Genomic DNA, 22,971 nt, shown 5'->3' with positions numbered 1-22,971 from the left:
AGTACAACAGAGGATGTACAAAATCCCACAATTAATTTGAAATATAAATCCTATCAGGTAAGTATTAAATAAGTCCTTTGAATTAACTATCTTGGTATTTTCTCAAAACAGATGATGCAAGATGAACAGTCAAGGAGAATACGATCGTTTCAGAGCACAAGGCTCAGTTCTTCTTCAGTCCTTAAAAAAATGCAATGCATGCAATCATATATCACCATCCATGATACAGGTTTCAAAGAATAACCTTTTCCAGAATAAAGTGCATAATGCTTCCCCAGAAGGGTAAGATGCTGAGTTCCTTCCACTCCTGGTAAGGACTCAAGTGGCGTTATTCCAATAAGGGATAGTAAAAAAAATTAGTAAAAAAAAGGGGCTACAGAGTATCCGGAATAGCGTTTCCTCCTTCTTTGGATTTTTTTTGGACTTCGTGCCAACTATTTGATATTGTCGACCACATTTGGATTTGAAGAATACTTGCCTTGGATTGATTACTAGACTTTGCTATTAGGCTTGTGATTATTACTGTAAATATTGTATATATATTTGTACACCTTGTGGTTTTTTTTCACTGTTAGCACATTGTTAATTAATTGTTGAATATAGTGAGTTGTGCTAGTCTTTTTTTCTTAGCCTTTTGTTACTAGTATTGTGAGTATTTCCTACAACAACCTCCAGGTGGTGGCTTGAGATCTCCCGCAACTACAACTGATCTCCAGGCAACAGAGATCAGGTCACCTGGAAAAAATGGGGGCTTTGGAAGGTGGACTCTATGGCATTATACCCCATGAAAGTCCCTCCCCCTCGCCAAACCCCACCCTCTTCAGGCTCCACCCCCAAAATCTCCAGGTATTTCCCAACCCGGAGCTGGCAACCCTACACGAGAAGCAGGCACCATAATAGCTATTAAAAAATGCAGCCAGAACATAAAATAACACAAAACAAGGAGGCTACTTAAAATGCGTCTGAAACATTTCTCAGACTAAAATCAGACTGTAAAATGCTATTTTTTAAAAAGTCCATGATTTAATCTAAACATTAGGTAAACAGAAACATTTTGCCCTAAAAGAAAGTAGTGTAGGTGAGCCTGATGGGAACTGATTTATACAAGAAATTCTGCATGGGTAAGGGATGAAAAGCGATACAAATTCTGTCTTTGTTGTGGTTTGAGCAAACAGTTACCTGCCTCGGTTCCCATCAGGTGCCAGTTTGAGGGGCACCCAAAAGCCACATGCTGAGCTTCTCCTCCCCACCTCTCCTCTGGGCTCCTCAGCCGCCCTTGTTCTTGAGCTACCAAGAGGCCACCTGCAGCTGCATGCCCACTGGGGACAGTGGACACACGGGGAAGGGAGGGAGGGAGGGGGCTCAGAGTCTGTGCCTGGAAGTGCCCACCCACTAGCCAAGACTGTGCCATGGCAATGCTTTGCAGGGAGCAGACCAGAAAGCTCCTCCTCAGCCTCTTCCCTGGCTTTCTATGAGGGGTGTACAGAAAGACATACCTGCCCCTAAGGGGTTTCTGCTCCCTCCCTGCTGGAGCAAGTTAAGAGGGGAATTTACTATGCAGTATATTGTATGGTCAGCAGAGACAAAAAAGAGGTCTAGCCCATAGCACAGGGGCAGGCAGCCTTTTTGGCCCAAGTGCCAAAAACATCCAACATCTATCTGAGAACATGTAGATATGCCATGTAACGTAAGGGGGGGCTGTGAGATTATGGTTGTTCTTGGCTAGATATACTGGGGTAAACTATGCCATTGTGGCACTGTTAGTGCCTCAGGGGCTTGCCTCAGACCTCACTGGTGAGGCTAGGAAGCAATGACAAGTATAAGCTTTGCTGATCAGCGGCTCCCACACCACTGGCTTCAGCAGCACTGCCAGCACCTGACGGTCTCTCTCCGGTTGCTTGGGCCGAGAACCCTGTCTGCTGAACAAAACGGTCTGGCATGTAGCTGTTCAGCACACATGCAAGGGGCTGCCTGCCCCCCTTTGTCCCTTATATGCTTGGGCCGAGAACCCTGTCTGCTGAGCAAAACGGTCTGGCATGTAGCTGTTCAGCACACATGCAAGGGGCTGCCTGCCCCCCTTTGTCCCTTATAGGAGATCTGCAGCTAGGTAGGAGAGGCCTATGGGTGGGGGAAGTTATAGCTATACAGGGCAGAATAGTTAGATGGCACAGAGTTGTTGTTATTATTGAATCTTTGGGAGGGGCTGTGGCTCAGTGGTAGCGCCTCTGCTTGGCTTGCAGAAGGTTCCAGGTTCAATCCCCGGCATCTCCAGCTAAAGGGACCAGGCAAGTAGGCGATGTGAAAGGCCTCTCCCTGAGACCCCGGAGAGCTGCTGCCGGTCTGAGTAGACAATACTGACTCTGATGGACCGAGGGTCCGATTCAGTATAAGGCAGCTTCATGTGTTCATGTGTGTTCATGTGTATAAATTAATGGTTGCCATTCATTTACATAAACTGATATCCTCCCTTTCTTCCTTTCTTCCATCATGTAGCTCAAGGTGGTATTCATGTAGGGTTGCCAGGTCCCTCTTCGCTACTGGTGGGAGGTGTTTGGGGCGGAGCCTCCAAAGAGATCTCCAGCTACTGCCTGGAGGTTGGCAACCTTATATTCATGAGGAGATCATGAGGAGATCTCCAGCTACTGCCTGGAGGTTGGCAACCTTATATTCATGCGGTTTCCAGAGTGTCTCCCATCGAATCACTGACCTATGGTTGCCAACCTCCAGGTGGTAGCTGGAGATCTCCTGCTATTACAACTGATCGCCAGGCAACAGAGATCAGAGAAAATGGCTGCTTTGGTCATTGGATTCTATGGCACTGAAGTACCTCCCCTTTCCAAACCCCGTCCTCCTCAGGCTCTACCCCCAAAATCTCCAGGTATTTCCTAACCCGGAGCTGGCAACTCTACATTGACCACATCTAGACCCTGATCTCAAGTTTGTGAATGAACATTCAACCTGTGTACAGTGTACACCTGATTTTTCCTTATACGAGCACTGAGCAAATATGTTACAATGAATGCTTATACAGGTCAACATGTAATTTAAAACCCACATTTATCTAGGAATTTGTCCCAGGCTTCAGTTGCAAAGTAAACGTCTATTGGCACCTTTTTACAAACATATGCAACAGGTACATGTGCTCACTGTAACATGTGAACAGAGCTATTGTTACTGGTGCAACAGAAATATGCATGTTTTGATATGGCTATCATGGACATCTATCACTGGACATTGTCAGTGATGAGAGACATACCACCAACTCATAGAGCAGTTTGGGTATTGGTTTTTAAAGATATTCTAATTTTAATTCTAATAATGTATGAGACAATTGTGTGCTGGAGACGTGATTTTAGGTTGAAAATTGTTTGAGAAAGGCATCCGTTCTCATGGTGTATACACATATTTCTTAGTGCTATTGTTGCTTAAGGTTAAATGGGCTTTTGAAGCAATACAAAAACCTGCAAAAATTGTTTACCAGAAGCAAAAATGGGATAGAACTATTGTCTACCCTTAGCAGAATGAAAAGATCTCCAATTTCCCAGAAACCCTCTCTAAACTGAGACACACCCTGAAGCCTAACTTCCTTCCATGAGCTATCTGTTTTTTATGCCTTGTCTAGCAGCTCCTCTAACCCCACCCTCATACTCCCATGTGCAAGAGTATTGATATTAGTACTTTTTGCCTAGCTGTTTCCAAAAACACTTTACTAAGTAGATATATGCAATATTTGTTCAGGATCCAATGTATTCTCGTTTGTTGATTCAGCAATGTCATTTTTCCCCTTGCATAACATCAGTTTCCAACACCTAGGGGAATTATTTTCTTTCTTTTAAAATTACTTTGCTATTGACTTTCATGGAACAAGGAAGGATGCAAATAAAAAGCAATATACCAGGCATTGGGAGAATGTGTGTTGCAGGGGAGCAGAGCTCTAAAATGCAGGATACCTGAATATCAGTAGCTAAGGTTGCGAGCTCCGGGTTGGGAAATACCTGGAGATTTTTGGGACAGAGCCTGAGGAGGGTGGGGTTTGGGAATGCCATGGAGCCCAATTGCGAAAGTGGCCATTTTCTCCAGGTGAACTGATCTCTAGCGGCTGGAGATAAGTTGTAATAGTGGGAGATCTCCAGCTACTACCTGGAGGTTGGCAACCCTATCAGCAGCCAGTGCAAAAATCCTGGGTAAGCTGCATGAGGAAGGGAGCTGCAGAAAATCAGAGGGGGAGCATGAAGAAAAAACAAAAGAAGAGTCTATTAAATATTCCAGGTCAGAAAAATGGGAGACTACTATGTGAATGGGAGCTGGATTACCTCACCTCATGCCCAGTCAACTTGCAGTACACTGACCAGAGCAGCCTAGGTGATTGGAAGTCTTTAGATGTAGCTATCCCTAATGTAAACCAGAAAAGGGTAGTGGGAGAGGCCAATATTGCATGTGTACAGGAGGAACACCTCTTCATCCCAGTTTGCTTTAGGCAACAGAATAAAAATCACAAAGTATTTTCCATACATTTAGTAAAGTCTATCCGTCAATTCAGTAAAGTTCTTTGTTCTCACAACTGTTCCAGTCAGACCAGTCCAGAATTTTATAGCCCAAGGAAACCCATTTCTAATTTTCTAATCAAAATTTTTACTTTCTCCATTGTGTATTCATCCGTTTCTTAAATTATATTGCTCCCTTTAAGAAAATATAAAGGGCATCCTCTTTTTGACCAAAGCAGCTTCCACACAGAACGATAAACCTTCTCTTTTGGGTAGTGCCTGTCTGGCCACAAGCCATGCTTCCAGCGGAATGTGACTACAGTACAACTGACATGGAGGATCTGTGCAGCGCAGCTGTTTCATTCCCATTATGAGCTGGGCATACTCTTAGGCTGACAGACACTCCTGCTACTTTCAAACTACACTTTATTCAACTTTTTACCAGTCTGCTCTGCAGACGTCTCTTTCTCCAGAACAATGCCATTGCTACCAAACTTGAGGCAAATTAAGAAGCAGAAGTTACAATTTGTCTTAAAAAATATTTATTCACCAAGTGAAGATGAAAGACACATACTTGAAATATTCTTTTCATAGAAAATAATCTGTTTTTAAAAGAGCCAAGATCATTCAGTTTCACCTCCTCTGTTCCTTTCAAATAGGGCAGTATTTTAATCACCATACCAAAAAGTGCTGCCTGGGACAAAGTATTTCAAAAGTACATGCAAGGCCGATAATGTTATCATCAAATTTACTGAACCAGATGAGCATTGTATCACTCAAAACAGCTGTTGTTAGCCTGGTGCTATTCCTAGTACATAAAATAAAGAAATGTTTCTTACCGCAAAGAACACCGAATTCCTGCTTGTAGACCAGAATTAGTTTGAGGTGTGCCTGTTGCAAGGAATTTTCAGCTCCATATTACTTGGAGTGAATGACAACTGCCAAACTCTCTCCCCCTCGGCAGGCTGGCATGATAGAGAGGGTGGGGGAAGAATGTGCATGCCAGTGCAGGTCATTTGAAAGATATAGATAGCGAATGTGCGTGCATATATCTAAAATTGTCCGCAAGCAGCTGTCAGTTCAGAACGACTCTAAGAGGATCAAGTTCTCTCCTCCAGCTCCAGAATGTATTTGTGGAGTACAGGCGGCAACTGGGAGTCATCATCAGTTTCTACAGCACCTTTCAGCATGCAAAGTCTTTTACAACTGCTAAGCCATTTATTGTGACAACAGGCCAGTGAGGAAGGTTAGGCAGCAAAGCAGTAACTTGCCCAATGCCACTCAACAAGCTTCATGACTGAGCAGGAATTTGCAACTTGATTGTCCACACCCAAATTCCAACTCCCCACATACTTGAATTATAGTGTATAGATCATTATTGCTAGAAACAAAAGAAAGTATAACAATATAGTCATCTGCATTTCAGCAGATGACCCCGAATGGCACAGAATAAAAGATTGATTTATGAATGCAGGAAGAACAGTGGCATCTCAGGAAGATTAGGTTGTAATTCCATACATATGTACCTGGAAGTAAGCCTCATTGCAGACAATTTTAAGTAAACATGCATAAAACTGGGCCCGCATATCTAACATTTAAATTTGTGCTAAACAGAAAACAAGTTGTTCTATTTACAGCCTTCTAGTTGATGGAGGAGGAAATTCTGCATTGCCTCTTGTGTGCTTTACTCTGGCAGCCTGTAGTTACTGTTACCCTAAAGAGTGCCTAACTATTGCTGTATGAGAAACGTTCAAGGTTATTTTGTGCAATAGATTTGTTATAGAAAACCAGCTCTACACCACCACTCTGTTTTCAAAGACAAATTAGATGTCAAAAGAACACTTTAAGATTCCCTGTGACATACTTAGGGTTGACAGGTCCCTCTTTGCCACCAGCAGGAGGTTTTTGGGGTGGAGCCTAAGGAGGGCTGAGTTTGGAAAGGACTTCAATGCCATACAGTCCAATTGCCAAAGTGGCCATTTTCTCCAGGTGAACTGATCTCTATTGGCTCCTATTGTAATAGATCTCCAGCTAGTACCTGGAGGTTGGCAACCCTATACTTGCAGCACAAAGGACTTCTGCACAACGCATAATCAAAAACAGTCAAAATATATACTGTGCCACAGCAAGTGGAAGTGCAAAGCAGGCATAGGGGGCACCAAAATGCAACCAAAATGGATCCTTCCTTTAATTTGCTCTTTCTGCTGAGATCTTGATTAACAGACTGCCACTGAACCAGGACCTCTGGAGTTATACTCATTAGGCTTCATAGCTTGCTCTGAAGACTCTAAAGGCCAGTTCATACATTACAAAGTCTTTGTGTCTCCAACATGGCCACTATGAGGACTTTTGATCAGATGTGTGCTACAAATTCTGCAGTCAGAACTTAATTCCCAGGTATGCAATGTGGGCTTAAACCTCCTCCCATGCCACCTTCCTGACTCAAAATGGCCCCGTGGAGCTGCTATTTGCCCGACTGGGGAAACTAATGGCTGTGCACACATTTTCCCAGTGGAGCAAACAGTGGCTCCCCAGGATCGTTTCAAGTCAGGAAAATGGCACAAGGGGAGGATGCTTACACTTCCTCTCCCTATGCACCATAGTCTCGATTTTAATTGGGCCCATATGCTCCTGGGAATTAAATTCCGAGCATGGAACTTCCAACACTTGTCTGATTGAAAGTCCTTGTGGCCGCCCACACTGGAGACATGTGAATCAGCTGTAAAGTACAGCTACAGAGCCATCAACAAATTAGATTTCATGTTCAAAATAAAATTAAACAGGGATATTAAACACAGGGCGATTATGGCAACATTAAAGTAATTAAATTATAAAATTTTGCATTGAGATTAAAATGTCTCAGAATAATATGCAGAACAAGCTTGCAAACATATCAAATGTTTTGTCATTCCTCTGGCTCATTTGAACATTTTTAGCACACTAATACGAACACTGATTTTTCTCCTTTTTATATTCTCGTCTGAAAATGTGGACAAATTAAAGGAAAATGATAAAAGCTGTTAGTGAAAAGGCAGTTCAAAGAACAAATGGCTACAGAAAATTTTAATGCATATGCTTTTGCATATGTACAAATGAATAAAATACTATGTTAAATAAGAAATGAAACTTTCTCACAGCACTTATGGAATCGAATATGCAAAAACAGCTCAATCTATATGCAAGCCAAGTCTCCTCATTCCGGAAGAAACATAATAGTGCATGGGACAGTCTTACAGCCAAAAAGAATTGTAACCAATAATCATACTCTGACCTTATGCACAATTTATAACCTAGGAATTTCATACAGTAATTCCTGCACCAAAGTCAATTATTTATAATCGCATATACAGGGTAATGAGATTTAGAACTCTGGCATCATATGTTGCACTGACAATATGCTTTAATCTCCAGAGCATCCTTTTATCCCAGAGCACTTTACTCGCTAACGCATGATGCACAAAGGAATTATTTCTTCCAACATTAGGGTTGCCAGTTTCGGGTTGGGAAATACCTGGAGATTTTTTGGGAGGAGCCTGAGGAGGGCAGGGTTTGATGTAAACCTCAAATTCTAGAGAATACTGACTGATGACATCAGTGCTAGGGATTTCATCACAGATTATGTTCAAGGCTTTCCTTCTGTAAGGGCTCTCTTTCTGTGAGTCCTCAGATTCCTGTTATCATGAATTTATTTTTTATGATTAATAGTATCCATTCAGATAGTCTGGCAAAGGTATAAAAATATGCTGAATTAGAAAGCGAAAGATGATTATCCTTTTGATTGGTTCTACATCAAATGTTACTACTGATGCAATTTACCCCCATTAGCAGAAATACTTTCCCATAATCATTTCCATCAATTGTTAAGTGTGCTCTTCCTTAGCATGTGTCATAAATGTGTCCTATGTGATTTTAGATATGTTTTCTTATATGACTGGCCTCATGTTATTTTCTACTTGCTATAAATCTCCAGCATATGTGCTGAAGGCAGCATACCAGTCCATTTTGTTTGGTACAGTGGCCAGGCAAGGACAAAGCACAGTTCCAGGGATTATTTTAGAAAAAGCTTGGAGCAGTTATGTCATCAACTGGGGTCCCTGTGGCCTCCACTCCCAGTAAATGCCAGCAGCCCTCGCCCAGTGTACTCAGACCCTGAGGCAGATGTGGGGCATTACTTGCTGCAGATGAGTTCCTGCCACCTTTATGAAACTCTTCCTTTTCAGGTAGAACCACCTCTGTGGCCAGTACTGTGGCTTTTATTGGAGTCCAGGCAGCAGGAAGTTTCTTAGAGAAGAGGTTTAATTGGCGCTTCATTGTACCTGGTATATTTTTTTAATTTGGAATTATAAGGCATAAGGGAAAGGAGAGGTATACATACATCAATTAATAATTAAAACCCTAACCCCCCCTCTTTTCTTGCTGACACATTAACATCTTCACAGGTGGATGTTCAAGGCTGGCCCAAGGGTCTTCAGCATCCTCGGCCAGCTGATAGGCCCAGCACCCCTCCCCCCACAAGCCAGATGTCCTCCTAGGGTTGCCAACCTCCAGGTACTAGCTGGAGATGTCTAGCCAATAAAGATCAGTTCACCTGGAAAAAATGGAAGCTTGGGCAATTGGACTCTATGGCATTGAAGTCCCTCCCCTCCCCAAACCCCGTCCTCCTCAGGCTCCACCCAAAAAACCTCCTGCCGGTGCAAAGAGGGACCTAGCAACCCTATCCCCCCCCCCCGTGGCTTGGCCATGCACAGAGCCACCATGCCCAGAAACAGATCCGGGAGTACCCCGAGCCACCGAGCCCAAACTGGGTGCACAGGAGGGAGAGGAGGAGCCACTGTGCTGCAAGCTGGGTGTGTGGGGAGCCCGATGGCAGCAATGTAGCTGACGAGTGTCTGTTCTAAGTGGCCAGGGGTGCCACTCAGGGTTGCTGCTGGTGCCGCTAACCCCCTGGCTCGCTAAGCAATTGCCTATAGGGCCACCTAGTGGGCGCACTGTCCTGAAGGTGTTGCCTGTAACTTGGCATTTAGGCCAAAAAGTAGAACTTGTTCCATGTTTTAAAAAACTCTGGAATTTTGTTAATCAAGCAGCTCCCATCTAAGTCCACATGTGGTCTTGATTTCTGACTACCAAGATGGTATTACTGAGGGTGTGAATGAGATGGAAAATTCCTATAAGAAAGAGGCTTACAGATTTCTCACATGTTCCAGGTTCTGAATTTTTCTCCGTTATGAAGACCTACATTTTCCTGTCCACAAATAGCTTAAAATTATCCTACCCTGATCTCTGAATCCAGGATCACTCAATGGGTAATTTCAAAAGCACTGAGTTTATGCCATACAACTATTTACTTAAAATGAGCCTCAATATACACTAACAGGCAATTTCCAAACTGCATATATTAAAATGAGCAAAGACAAATAAACAAACACAGGTTTCATGTCCTTCTAGAAGTGATAGCAGCTTCTATATTCAGTCTTCCCTTTTGACTTTGGATATAGGTGCTTCTTTCCTATCTGTTTCTCTTACCAATAATTCCTCCATGGCATCTCTCCACAACTTAAGTTTGGTTTTTGTTTTCCACCTTCCACGTTATTTTTCCCAACTCCAATTCCCCTTCTACCACCCTAGCATCTCACTACATTGCTACCATTGAACTCCAATAAGCATCAGTACTGTTTGGTTCAGCCACTGGTTTTGCCCAAGCATCTCACAAACACTTATCTCCATCACAGGGAAAACCCACTGCAGTATCCCAGGTAGGGCTGCCAGGTCCCCCCTGGCCACTGGCAGGGAATGGGAGGGTAGGGTTACCAGATACAGTCTGGGGAACTCCTGGAGATTTGGGGATGGAGCTTGGGGAGGTCAGGGACCTCAGTGGGTGTGAGCTCTAGCCCTGCGCTCCATCCTTCAAACAGAATTCAGCAGACGGCAAATCCACGAAAGCAGTTTTATTGGGTAGAATCGACAGGTTACAGAAACTATATTCAGAATGATACTAGTAAGGGGCTGGGGTAAGGCACATGGCATATATAGAAAAGCAAAAGGAGATAACCAGTAACCCAGGCAACCCCCCTCCCAGAGGCAGGAAGGAGTACTTGGCCATTCCCACACTAAAGGAATTCAAGAAGGACTCCAAGAAGTCTAAACACGGGGCACGGACTGGCCTTGGAGAGAACTGCAAAACAACACCTGGGAGCGCAACCATGAACTGGCTTCATGGCCTGCTCCTGACATTCTGCCCCCCTCAAGACCCCCCTTCCCCCTAGGGTTTGCGAGGGTCGGCAGAATGGAATTCTCGCACCAGGCGGGGGGGGGGGGGGCGGATACGTCACGGGCACGCACCCATTCGTCTTGGGCAGGACCAAAATGTTTCCAGCGAACCAGGTATTGGAGGGCACCGTAGAGAAAGCGGGAATCTAGTATTTTAGCCACTTCAAAATGTTCGTTCCCCTCCCCCCCACCATTTCGGGCACTTCGGGTTGTGGCTCAGGATGCCATCTTTTGGGAAGGAACGTACAGTTTTAAATGACTGATATGGAACACAGGATGAATTCTCTGTAGAGATTTGGGCAAGGAGAGTTCTACAGTTGCTGGATTAATAATCCGGGAAATGGGGAACGGACCTACGTACTTGGCTCTGAGTTTATCACACCATAGCAGAATCCATGGGGAATGAATTGCCTGAATGGGCTGTCTGCAGAAGTCTACCACATTCAGATACTATTTTTCATTATTGTTTCTTAAAATTTCAATGTTTCCATTTTAATAACAACTCAACCTTTAGAACAAAGAAAACTAGAACAACACTGAAAACACTGAACACAAGGGAAACACCAATACTTCTAAAATGGTTTGCTCTGTTCTTTTTTTTTATTTATTAGTTGGTTTGCTCTGTTCTTAAGGCTTAATTTCAGTAAGTTTCATTTTATGTTTACTTAAGTCGGCTGCGACCTGACAGCACTTTACACACACACAATAGTTATTTAATGCAAAACCTTCTCTTTATGTTTTCTTGATGGTTTTTTAATGCAAAGTTTTCCTGCTTTGCTCCAAGAGACGTTTAAATTTTTAAATGGAAACTGGAGTCAGATGTAGATGTTAGGAATGAAAATTTTCTGTCAAAGGTAAATGACCAGGCTGCCTAAAATGGTTACAGCTGTTCCAAATTAAAAATCCAGGTGGTTGGGACATCACATCATCTAACATCCACAGAGGAGCTAGATGCAATTGTGCACTAGCTAACTCACATAACCTCTCTTTTTGCAGTTACGCAACACCAGTTATCAAGCATTTTTCATATCCTTACATTAAGACAAAGGTCTTTCCAGAGGTCCTTTCAAGAGGTTCATTCTACATTTTGGGCCTTTAAGAAACCCCAGCCTTCCCAGTAAAAACAGCTGATTGTTCAGTTCCAGCAGCCAGCACTAGGGGATGATCTCTATTGATTTCTGCTGAATTGGTCAACTGGTATTAATAATTAATCTAATAGGGTTGCCAACCTCCAGGTACTTGCTGGAGAACTCCTGCTATTACAACTGACCTCCAGCCGACAGAGATCAGTTCACCTGGAGAAAATGGCCACAATGGTATTGAAGTCCCTCCCTTCCCAAACTCTGCCCTCCTCAGTCTCCACCCCAAAAATCTCCAGGTATGTCCCAACCCAGAGCTGGCAACCCTATTAATTAAAACACAAAAGGGAAAAAGTAAGCCAGTACAGGCTTGCATGGAGTACCAGTAAGAAAGTTCCTATAATTGTACCTCTTACCCCCTGCTTCAAGCTGCGAAAAGACAGTACTGTAATACATTTTACTTTCACCCCGGAAACATGTATGCCATCCTTAGCTCCTAGGAGGATGACTGGGATTACAATTTGCTAGATTAGGGGTCCCCAATGTGCAGGATTGCCATTTGCCTGCCAAGCACACTCTGTTTCCATTGCCACTCCCGCAGTCAGTGAAAGAAAAATAATGGGGTGGGGGATCGCTTTCAGGTGATAGTGTGATGCCAGTCTGCTCTAGAGATCACTGGAAACTCTATGGAAATTCATAGAATTTCCAGTGACTTCTAGAGAGGTATATTGTCACTTCTGGATTTCCCCCCAGAAGAGATGTCACACCATTGCCAATAGCACCCCCCATGTCCCCTCAGACTCATGCTGGTTGCCAGGCAGCCCTGTGAACATGGTGTTCATGGGCACTGCTAACACCTTTCCCAGCAACTAAATGTTTTTAGAAAGTGGGTGCAGCCCCCTGCCTATCAGGGCTTCTAACTGGCCACTGGAGATCTGTGCAGATTAAAATGACTTTGTTTCAGTTGCAGCGGCCACATTATTGGTTTTATTCTCTATCCCAGTGAATTTTTTTAATTACCTCTATTCTCCTCTGCACTTGGGCTTCCTCTGTGTGTGTGGCCCTGCCTCCTGTGGCAGCCAGTTTGTGGTTATACAGCTGTGCTAGATTGATCTCACATATTAAGTCTTTTATTAGTTTCTAAAATAAGAAATGTATAATGGTTCAATCTTTTTATAACTTTACTAAAATCTAGGAAACATTTGGATTAATATTCATTTCTTTTGGATTTTATATGAGGTAGAATCTTAGAAGGGGAGAGGAAGGAAATGTTATGAGAAACACCACCACCCTCACATATTGTGAGATCTAATGTCACTCCACCATCCAAAATTAAGATTTTGACATGCTGTTACATGTTAAAACGAGTAGCATATGAGGCCATCACACAATATACTACAAACAAACAAGTTCCAGATACATTCCCAGTCCCAAACGCAAAAAAGTTCTAATTTAAATCCACCTTCAGTGTAGAGTTGCCAGGTCCCTCTTTGCCACCAGCAGGAGGTTTTTGGGGCAGAGCCTGAGGAGGCCAGGGTTTGGGGAGGGGAGGGATTTCAATGCCATGGAGTCCAATTGCCACAGTGGCCATTTTCTCCAGGTGAACTTATCTCTATCGGCTGGAGATCAGTTGTAATAGCAGGAGATCTCTTGCCACCACCTGGAGGTTTGTTTACCACACCACCTGGAGGTTGGCAACCCTACTTCATTGTCAACCAAGACAAAAAGAGTTCCAAGCAAGACATTTAACGAAACTATCTGTATCTATTCCTGATCTGACTCCTATTGTCTTCTCCAAAATGGTACATTATATGCAGGCACATTATATGCATAGTTCCTAACTTCAGAGGCAGGCTATGTATAATTGGAGTTGGCCACTGTGGAGGCATACTCAATGCATCTTGTTCAAATGAACAATTTTCTCTCCAGGATCAAGTTCAGAGATAAGTAATTCTATAAGTTTGCACTGATTTAGTGGTTTCACATTTTAAAGGCAGATACTGTATATTCCGTATGCAGGATGCCAAGACAGATAACTGAATAAGCATTTGAAAAACCAGGAAGTATATCTGTTGAATATATTGCAAAGAGGATGAAGCCAGGTGCCACAAAGCAGAAAATCATAGCAAACCCTGTTTTAAGATACATTTCTATGCCCCTCAGAGCAGCTGTAGTGTCCTATCTGTGGCCTTCAGAACTGACATCTGGAAATATCCCCTGTCCACTCTCTGAATATAGTTCAGAGCATTATCCAGGTTCTATTTTGTCAGCAATTCTGTAAGGACTAACAGCAAGTCTAGCCTTGGAAACAATAAATGTCTTTTGGCTCCAGGATAGCTGGTTCTCTTTATTTTTGGAGGAGAGGAGAAGGTTGTGCTGGCAGCTTCAGTTTGTGTCCTGGACTCAAAGAAACCCTTAGCCAGCAAAGAAGCTCCGTAACACAGTTAATATTGCCACTTCAGCAAGATTTCCCTGATCCTCCCTCACCCCAAACCTCCGCCAGAAATCTCTGCACTAAAACATTCCAAGATTCTACAGGCAGAAAGCATAAAGAAGAGATAAAGGAACACAGAACCACAGTAAAGGGAAATGTAACAAATCAACACTCTGAAACAAAACATTTGCTGCCTCTATGTCCTCACCAGCAACCACTCACAAAAACCCAGCATGGAGCAGTGGTTAGAAGATTGTTGGAATAGGAGCTGGCAAACCCAGTTTCAACTCCCCACTCTCCCATGGAAGCTTGCTGGGTGGCCTTGGGCCAGTTGCACACTCTTGGCCTAACCTACCTTGCAGGGTTGTTGTGAGGACAGAATGGAGAAGGGGAGAATGTTGTAAGCTGCTTTAGTTCCCCATTGGGGAGAAAAGTTAGGTTTAAATGTAGTAAACAAATAAAATAACAGAAAAAGGAAAGCAAACGTTTACCTACCAGTGGTAACACAAAGCAAGATGAGGGAGTTCTGTACTGCAGATTCATCCACAAGTTTAACTTAACCAGCAATCATATGTCCAGTGTTATCTTCTCATGTCACATTTAATGCCACAGAACATTTGTTAATCTTCAAGGTACCAGAAGACACCCCCCTTCTCATCTTTTTGAATGCCATACAAAGGAAGCTGGCAAGCTGGCTTACATCTATTTGAATACATTTTCAGCGTTCTGGGAATAGACTTAAGATGTCATAGTGAACTAAGTAAACTATCCCCATGACACCTGCCTCAGAGCCATGGGCATTTGGACTCTTAGGGGAATCTGTGTTGTCCCTGCCCATCCATTCATGACCGAGGATTATGTGAACTCAAGATTTTCAGTGGATGTATAAGAAGGCAATAACAAAAATATTTACAAACATGTGAGATACTTCGACATGAATACTATATCATATCCCCATTGATGTGCTGTAATCTAAGTTGAGCATAAAAATGGAGGTCTTTGACATGAGCTCAACCACACCTAGCAGGAGTAGAGTCAGGTGCCTTAAACCTTCTTCCTGAGCACCCACATATACTCTGCTGTGTTTCATAACATCTATGAATAATCAGCCCCACGGACACAATTCTCTCAGAACTCTCTCAGCCCCACCTACCTGTTGTGGAGGGGGAGGGAAGAAGGTGATCACAAGCCACTTTGAGACTCCTTTTGGTAGAGAAAATTGGGGGATAAAAAGCAAGTCTTCTTCATAATTAATAAATATGCCAAATCATCATGAATATTCTAATTTAGATTAATTGTTGGTATTTTCCTGCTTATCATTTCCTTGGGCAACACCAAAACAGGAAGCACCACAGAACATATATCAAATAGCAGGAGCTAACATTGCTGGCTTAGCCCCATAGCTGCTGTGCCACCTCTGCTGATTTTGCTAGTTTAGTTGTACCAGAAGAAATCAACATAGCAGTGGTCACAATCCCTGCGCTGATTGTGTATGTAAGGCACAATGATTTAGTGTGTCCATTCTTGAAAATTCCTCCACCTGAAAACCCCTAAAGCAGCAATTTCCAGCGTGGTACCCATGAGAGCTATAGTGCCCAATGTATTTCTTGATACCCATTTGCTATCCCACTTCCTGGCCCCTTACGTACTCCTTCCTGATCCTTTTCAAATTGCCTTCTCCTTTTTGTCCTCCTCGGATGCACTGCTGACACTCCTTCCTTCCTGTTTTTTGTTCTTGTAACCTTTCACATTGTAAGCTCTAGTCCTGTGACAATTCCATAAACAGACTTCAGCAGACAGGTAGTCCAACAAAAGCTGATTTGTTAGAAGCACATCCTTGGCTCCGACCCGAGATCCCGGTGATCCCTCCAGGGCTCCAGCCAGGGAAGAGTATAGGATAGCAGGACTAGTGTCCAAATGTAAGCTCTAGTCCTGTGACAATTCCATAAACAGACTTCAGCAGACAGGTAGTCCAACAAAAGCTGATTTATTAGAAAAATCTACAAGTATCAGAAGCTATAAGTCAAAATGGACACTAGTAAAAGCTATGGGTACAGTACAGGGCATATATAGAAGAGCAAAGGGCAAATCTGGGTAGATCTGGATACCATGGCAACCCCCCTCCCTGGAGCTGTCAGGAGGCTAGGAGAGTTCCCACATAAAGAAGTCTAAACACACTGTAAGTCTAAACACACTGTTTACAGGGCACAAAGTTGGCCTTGGCCGGCACCTGGAGAAACCACAACATTCCTTTCTCAGACCCATGCCTGACACACATTGCTTTCCTCCCTTTTCTCTGTCCCTCTTTTTCTCTTGAGACACTCTGTCCTCCAGCTCTATCTAATGATACAGTGGGCTTTGAGGCACGCTAAAGGTGATGAAATAATGGAAAGGTTGTGGTGGTGACAACAGTGACTGGTGAGTGCGGGGTGAGCCAAACTCCAGCCTCCTGCAGCAGCTTAAAGAGTAACAGGCATCTTTGCACCAGTCTCAACTAGTAAACCCAATTTCCTCCATGAATATTTCATTTAATTGCAATTTTATTTTAAAAATATGCACGGGGAAGAGTTAGGACCCCACACAGCAGCTACTTGGCGATGCCACAAGCTTTTCTCAGAATTCCAAAAGTGCTTGCAAGCTCACTAGGTTTGGGGACCCTTGCCCTTTATCTTGAAAATATGAGCTCACAAAGAGCAAATTTGGTGAAAATGAAATAAAGGAGATGGGTAATGATCTAGGGCAGTCCCACGCAATTTGTGATCCAGCAAGTCAAAAACAATCCCTTCGCCATTATAGTGCTCAGGGGGGTGGGGGCTCAATAAACCTGTTTTTCACTGATTGCTTGTGCATGTCTGCTTGGCAGACTACAATACATGGCTGGTAGACTGCACCTGGCTTGATAAGTGTGACAAGTTCTTGTACTGCTGATCCAGAACTGCACAAGCAGCTGAGCTAAGTCAGCTTTCAATTATGATTACATAGTTGCATTAGGTAAGATCATCAGTAGCAAAGACTAAACCATGGATCCCCAATGACCTTAGGCAGTTCATGAGAAGGAGGGCATCGTGGCCATCTTCTGGGCATGGAGTGGGGGTCACTGGGGGTTTGTGGGGGAGGTAATTTTCTAACAGAGCAGTTCCTCAGTGGAACAGGCTTCCTCGGGAGGTGGTGAGCTCTCCTTCCCTGGAGGCTTTTAAGCATAGGCCAGATGGCCATCTGTCAGCAATGCTGATTCTATGACCTTAGGCAATTCAGGAGAGGGAGGGCATCTTGGCCATCTTCTGGGCATGGAGTAGGGGTCACTGGGGGTGTGGGGGGAAGGTACTTGTGAATTTCCTGCACTGTGCAGGGGGTTGGACTAGATGAACCTGGTGGTCCCCTTCCAACCCTTCTAAGGTTCTATGAAGTGCCCGTGGGCACCATGGTGCTCATGGACACCTTTCCTGGTGCCCGCCAAGTGTTTTTATAAAGTGAGTGGGGCCTGGCAGGGCTTTTGCCCAGAAGGGCTTTTGATTGCCCATCTTCTGATTGGCCATCTGTTTGGCTGTGCAGATTCAGAAAAATCATTGCTTTGGCAGCAGCTGCTGCCTCAACACAACTGATCCTTCACCGTGTGACCTGCAGGTCAGCAGTGTATAAGCAGGAAAATATTTTTCAACAATATACTAATTTTAAAAGACCTCCTGTTAAGCAAACCTTCCGTCTGAAATGTTGAACAGTTACTATTAGAGTTATGCATAACCTTACTCCCTGGCATTTTGTGGTTGGCTCCGCCTCCTGTGACAGCCATTTTGTGATTGCACCCACCTCCCTGTGTCAGAATTCCAAATGCGCCCACAGGTTCAAAAAAGTTGGAGACCCCTGGACTAAACCCACCTTCTGAGTGCACACCATGGACTTGAAGTCAGGGTCACTCAAAACGGCTGTTTAAAAAACTGTTTGGTACTCTAGGATTCATAGTCCTAGCGTTCCTGTTTTTGAGAAATGTCAGCTCTCTGAGCTAGTTATCTAGATAGCTGTGTCTATGAATAGTCAGACACAATGTTAATTATGGAGCATCTAACACTCTATGGAGGACATTCCTTTTTCAAATTTTCAAATTTTAACTATAGTGCCAAGTCTATAGGATCCACAGAGAAGGAGGCAAGTACTTGAAGGGCTGTCATATAGAGGATGGTGCCGAGTTGTTTTCTGTTGCCCCAGAAGGTCAGACCAGAACAAACAGATTAAAATTAAATCAGAAGAGTTTCCATCTAGACATTAGGAAGAATTTTCTAACAGTTAGAGTAGTTCCTCAGTGGAACAGGCTTCCTCGGGAGGTGGTATGCTCTCTTTCCCTGGAGGTTTTTAAGCAGAGGCTAGATGGCCATCCGTCAGCAATGCTGATTCTATGAACATAGGCAGTTCATGAGAAGGAGGGCGTCTTGGCCGTCTTCTGGGCACTGGGTGTGTGTGGGGGAGGTACTTGTGAATTTCCTGCATTGTGCAGGGGGTTGGACTAGATGACCCTGGTGGTCCCTTCCAACTCTATGATTCTAAGAGGCAGATGCCCTATCCAGATATTCCAGGGTTCATGTGATAGTCTCACTTTAAAAAAAAAATCTGACTTGAGCAGTGTGTAAAGGGCTGAAGACAGGCTGCAACAAAACATAACTTCTCTTTCACTATGCATCATAATTGTCACCTGACTTGCAAAAAAATTGGGCTGGGCCATCAAGTGTCATGATATATCTTGGGGAAATATTTGCTCTACTGTACCCTCAAGGGAAAAAAAATAGGAAGCTTTAACAAAGAAAGTCCTAGCTGGGGGCTTCTCTTTAAAATGAAGAAACATGGCTTTTGCCTTCAGATAAAAGGAAAGGAGGGCATGTGTTATACAGAAGCAAAATTATTGTTTCCATTTTAACAACACAAACATGTGTTTGAAGTTGAACACCTGTCTAAGTCCCTATGAAGGCCAGTTTCATATGTTACAACTTTAACAAACATAGAGTTGGGACCTAAATATATTTAGATAAATATATTCATAATAATGATTTATATGCTTTAAAGGAACTTATATATAACCCAAGTGATGCCTACTTGAATGTATAAGGTGTTTATAAATCTATAGTGCTTTACTATTAATATGAAATGGGGATTAGTATTGATAGGCAAAAGAGTGTTAAATTTATAAATAGATGGAAGGGGTGAGGGGAGGTCAACTGTTGTTCAATTTAAAGTTACAATGTATTATCAACAATATTACTTATTCTTTTTACTAATGTCAATAGAAAATTTATATATTGTTGAAAAACTGGATTGAGATATTGGAGGAAAATAATAAAAAAAACAAAAAAACATAGGGTTGGGTCTGACCGACTTCTCCATTGGAAGGGGTCCCTTTGGCCACCCAGAAAAACTATGGCGAGGATTATGGAACCTGCATGGACAAAAGCCATATGGGATTGGGGCTGTATTAAGGAAGAGAACTGAGAGAGATTGATGAAAAAGCAGGCTGGATCCAACCCATACATTACAGACTACCGTTATGTGGCCACTATCACCATAATTTTTGCTGTGCATACACACATTCACATCTCAGAATAGGGTTGCCAGCTTCAGGTTGGGAAATACATGGAGATTTTGGGGTGGAGCATGAGGAGGGTGGGGTTTTGGGAGGAGAGGGACTTTAATGGTGTATAATGCCATAGAGTCCACTTTCCAAAGCGGCCATTTTCTCCAAGGGAACTGATCTCTGTCACCTGAAGATCAGTAGTAATAGCAGATCTCCAGCCACTACCTGGACATTAGAAAGAAAGTATAGAAAATAGCTGAAAAATGCTACTGATAGCACATTATAACAAATCTGTATTCACAATAACAAGTTGCATTCAGCCAATTGAAATGCCAGATAGTGGCAATATACAAGTACAGTTACAATTCACTCCGAGGTTGAAGTCTTCAATGAGCAGAAAAGTAAACTGGGATACGATCGTTTCAATTCTTTGAATTCTACCTCAGTCCCGTTTCTGTACAATATGTGAAAAGTGATACATCATAATATCAATAATCTACAATTCTTATCAATGTTAACAAATAAATAAAATGGTTTCTTACTTACAATCATCTATGTTGGTTATTTTTCAATATAAGGATATAGCTTCAATCTTTCTTCATACAATTCTTAATCCTTTTGCAGGAAACAAATAGCAACCACATGTGTCTTTTCACATTAATGATTCCAATAATAGGATATCCAATTCATATAGTTGCTCAGACAAGTTTACAATATGACGTTCCCTCACAGGATGCTTGTATTGGATACAGCCAAAATATTATCTATCCAAAAAAGCAAAATGTCAACTACTACTAAATGACTCTGCTCCAAAGATTACTGTAGATGTTGCCAATTTTCTGCTGGAAGTGATAAAAATTCAAAAGTGATGAAAATTCAAAAATTCAGAATTCAAAACCTTTGATTTTTGAGCTCATCTTATTAATATTAGGTTTTATGATTATCTTGTAAGAACTGTAATTGTATATACTGTAATAGTAAATATGCCATTAAAGGTTTTTGAATTGAATTGAATATTTGTTAACATTGATAAGAATTGTAGATTATTGATGTTATAATGTATCACTTTTCACATATTGTACAGAAACGGGACTGAGGAAGGATTCAAAGAATTGAAATGATCGTATCCCAGTTTACTTTTCTGCTCATTGAAGACTTCAACCTCGGAGTGAATTGTAACTGTACTTGTATATTGCCACTATCTGGCATTACAATTGGCTGAATGCAACTTGTTATTGTGAATAAGATTTGTTATAATGTGCTATCAGTAGCATTTTTCAGCTATCTTCTGTACTTTCTTTCTAACCTTGGGTATAGGTACAGAGGTGTTTATTTGGATTGCTTAACTACCTGGACATTGGCAACCCTATCTCAGAAACACATGTCTCAGAAACACAATAATTCCCCCATGTTCCTTTCTTGTAATATGCCCCTATCAAAAGAAGTTCTTTACCATGCTGAATCTGTCTTCTTTATCGTTGGATCTTGTTTGTCCACCTTGAAAAACCAACAACCAACATTATATCCAAGGGATCTTGGCTAATACTTCTAGACTCCTAGTAAGTGCAGCAGCCAGAATGACTCCCTACATTTTATAATTACTGTTTACTCAGATATTTTCCTACTCGATTTTGCACGATCCAAGACCTCTTATGGTCAGTCATCTGGCATAAGTGAAGACCAAAAAGGACAGTTTGTTTGCATACCCATTGTGCCTCGTTCCAAGCCTGGTGGAGGAGCTTGAAATGGCATTTGGGGGGAAAGATAAATCTTATTTCCGCTGTAAAGCCAGGAATTACTTCAGTATCAGTAAGGACCTTGCTTGGCTTAGGAGTTTAGTGCAAATTTACAAGAACAGAAATTAGGGCCTGTTTTATCTTGGAAGTAAAATCATGGTTGGTTCCTATGAAATGTAATCATTTGGGCTGTGTCAGTTAAATTGCATTAGTATGTGTAGTGATGATACAGAATGTTCATTTTTATGTTCTTGTTACTTAGTATGCAAAGTTTTATACATTTATATCTCACTCCTAACCATAAACTTAAAGCTGCTTACAACAATTTTTCCAAGTGCAAGTTTTTATGTTCCCAAGGTGATAATAAATAATTAAATTTTATGTAAGGAGACTGAAGGATGGACAAGAAAAAATGGAATCATTGTCATTCATTACAACCTACACTTTCTGGGATAAAGGTGGTACACTGTATGAAAGACCTAGAGTTCACTGAGCTTATTTTGTGCATACTGAAGTTGCCTGTCACTGCAGGCCCTACTTACAGAACTTGTACCCTGAGGGGCACATTTGGCTCACGTTCAGCACTAAAGTTTTACTGAACAAAATTAAGCTAGGAATTAATTAAGACTTTATCAGGCTTTAAGGCTTTACTGTCCCACCGAGTTTGTCTATTTACTTTTGTCAGGCACTGAGCTAGAAGTGTCATCTTGCTGTTCCTTACCTCCTTCTCTCCATTTTTCACTCATGTATGCTCTCATATCACAGCCAAATGCTACATTTACTACAGCAATTTAAAGGCACTATTAGACTAACATTTCAGTGTCCTCCCTTTCGTTTCACACAAGAACCCAGGGGAAGAGTGTTCTCACTGGATGGTCTCGAGCAAGTCACTGTTCTGTCTAATCAGAGGGCAGTTGAAAGGTTAAAAAATGTCATTAAGGTTTTGGGGGAAAGGGTAGGATACAAAATGAAATAAATTTTTAAATACACAGAGAGACTGGGCAGACATGGCAAAAAGGAACACAGTTAAATTTATCAAAGTTAAATTTATCAATTTATCAAAGAACTCAAAGGTTATGGGAAGCAAAGCTAGACTCTAAACTCTGCTGGACTAATACATGCCCCCTCCTATACCACTGAAAAAAAAAATCCTGACTATATTAAGTCATCCGTCATGGTAATGACACTACTTTAACTGCAGAATAAAGCCAAGGAGAGCTCTCATTTGGCACATAATGCCTGTTGAGCTGTACAAGTGGGTGAAGAAAGTGTTGGGCCAAGAATGGTTAATACACAGAACAGTTTCTCAGAAGCATACAAACTGCAAAGCGGATATTGTAATTCTAACCTACATTCAGTACATTCCAAAAAGGCATAGAGACTGGAGTGTCCTGTATCCATTAATCTGCAGCAG

This window comes from Euleptes europaea, chromosome 6 (genome assembly GCF_029931775.1).
Source record: "Euleptes europaea isolate rEulEur1 chromosome 6, rEulEur1.hap1, whole genome shotgun sequence".
Lineage (NCBI taxonomy): Eukaryota > Metazoa > Chordata > Lepidosauria > Squamata > Sphaerodactylidae > Euleptes > Euleptes europaea.
Note: the sequence above shows the minus strand (reverse complement) of the source record.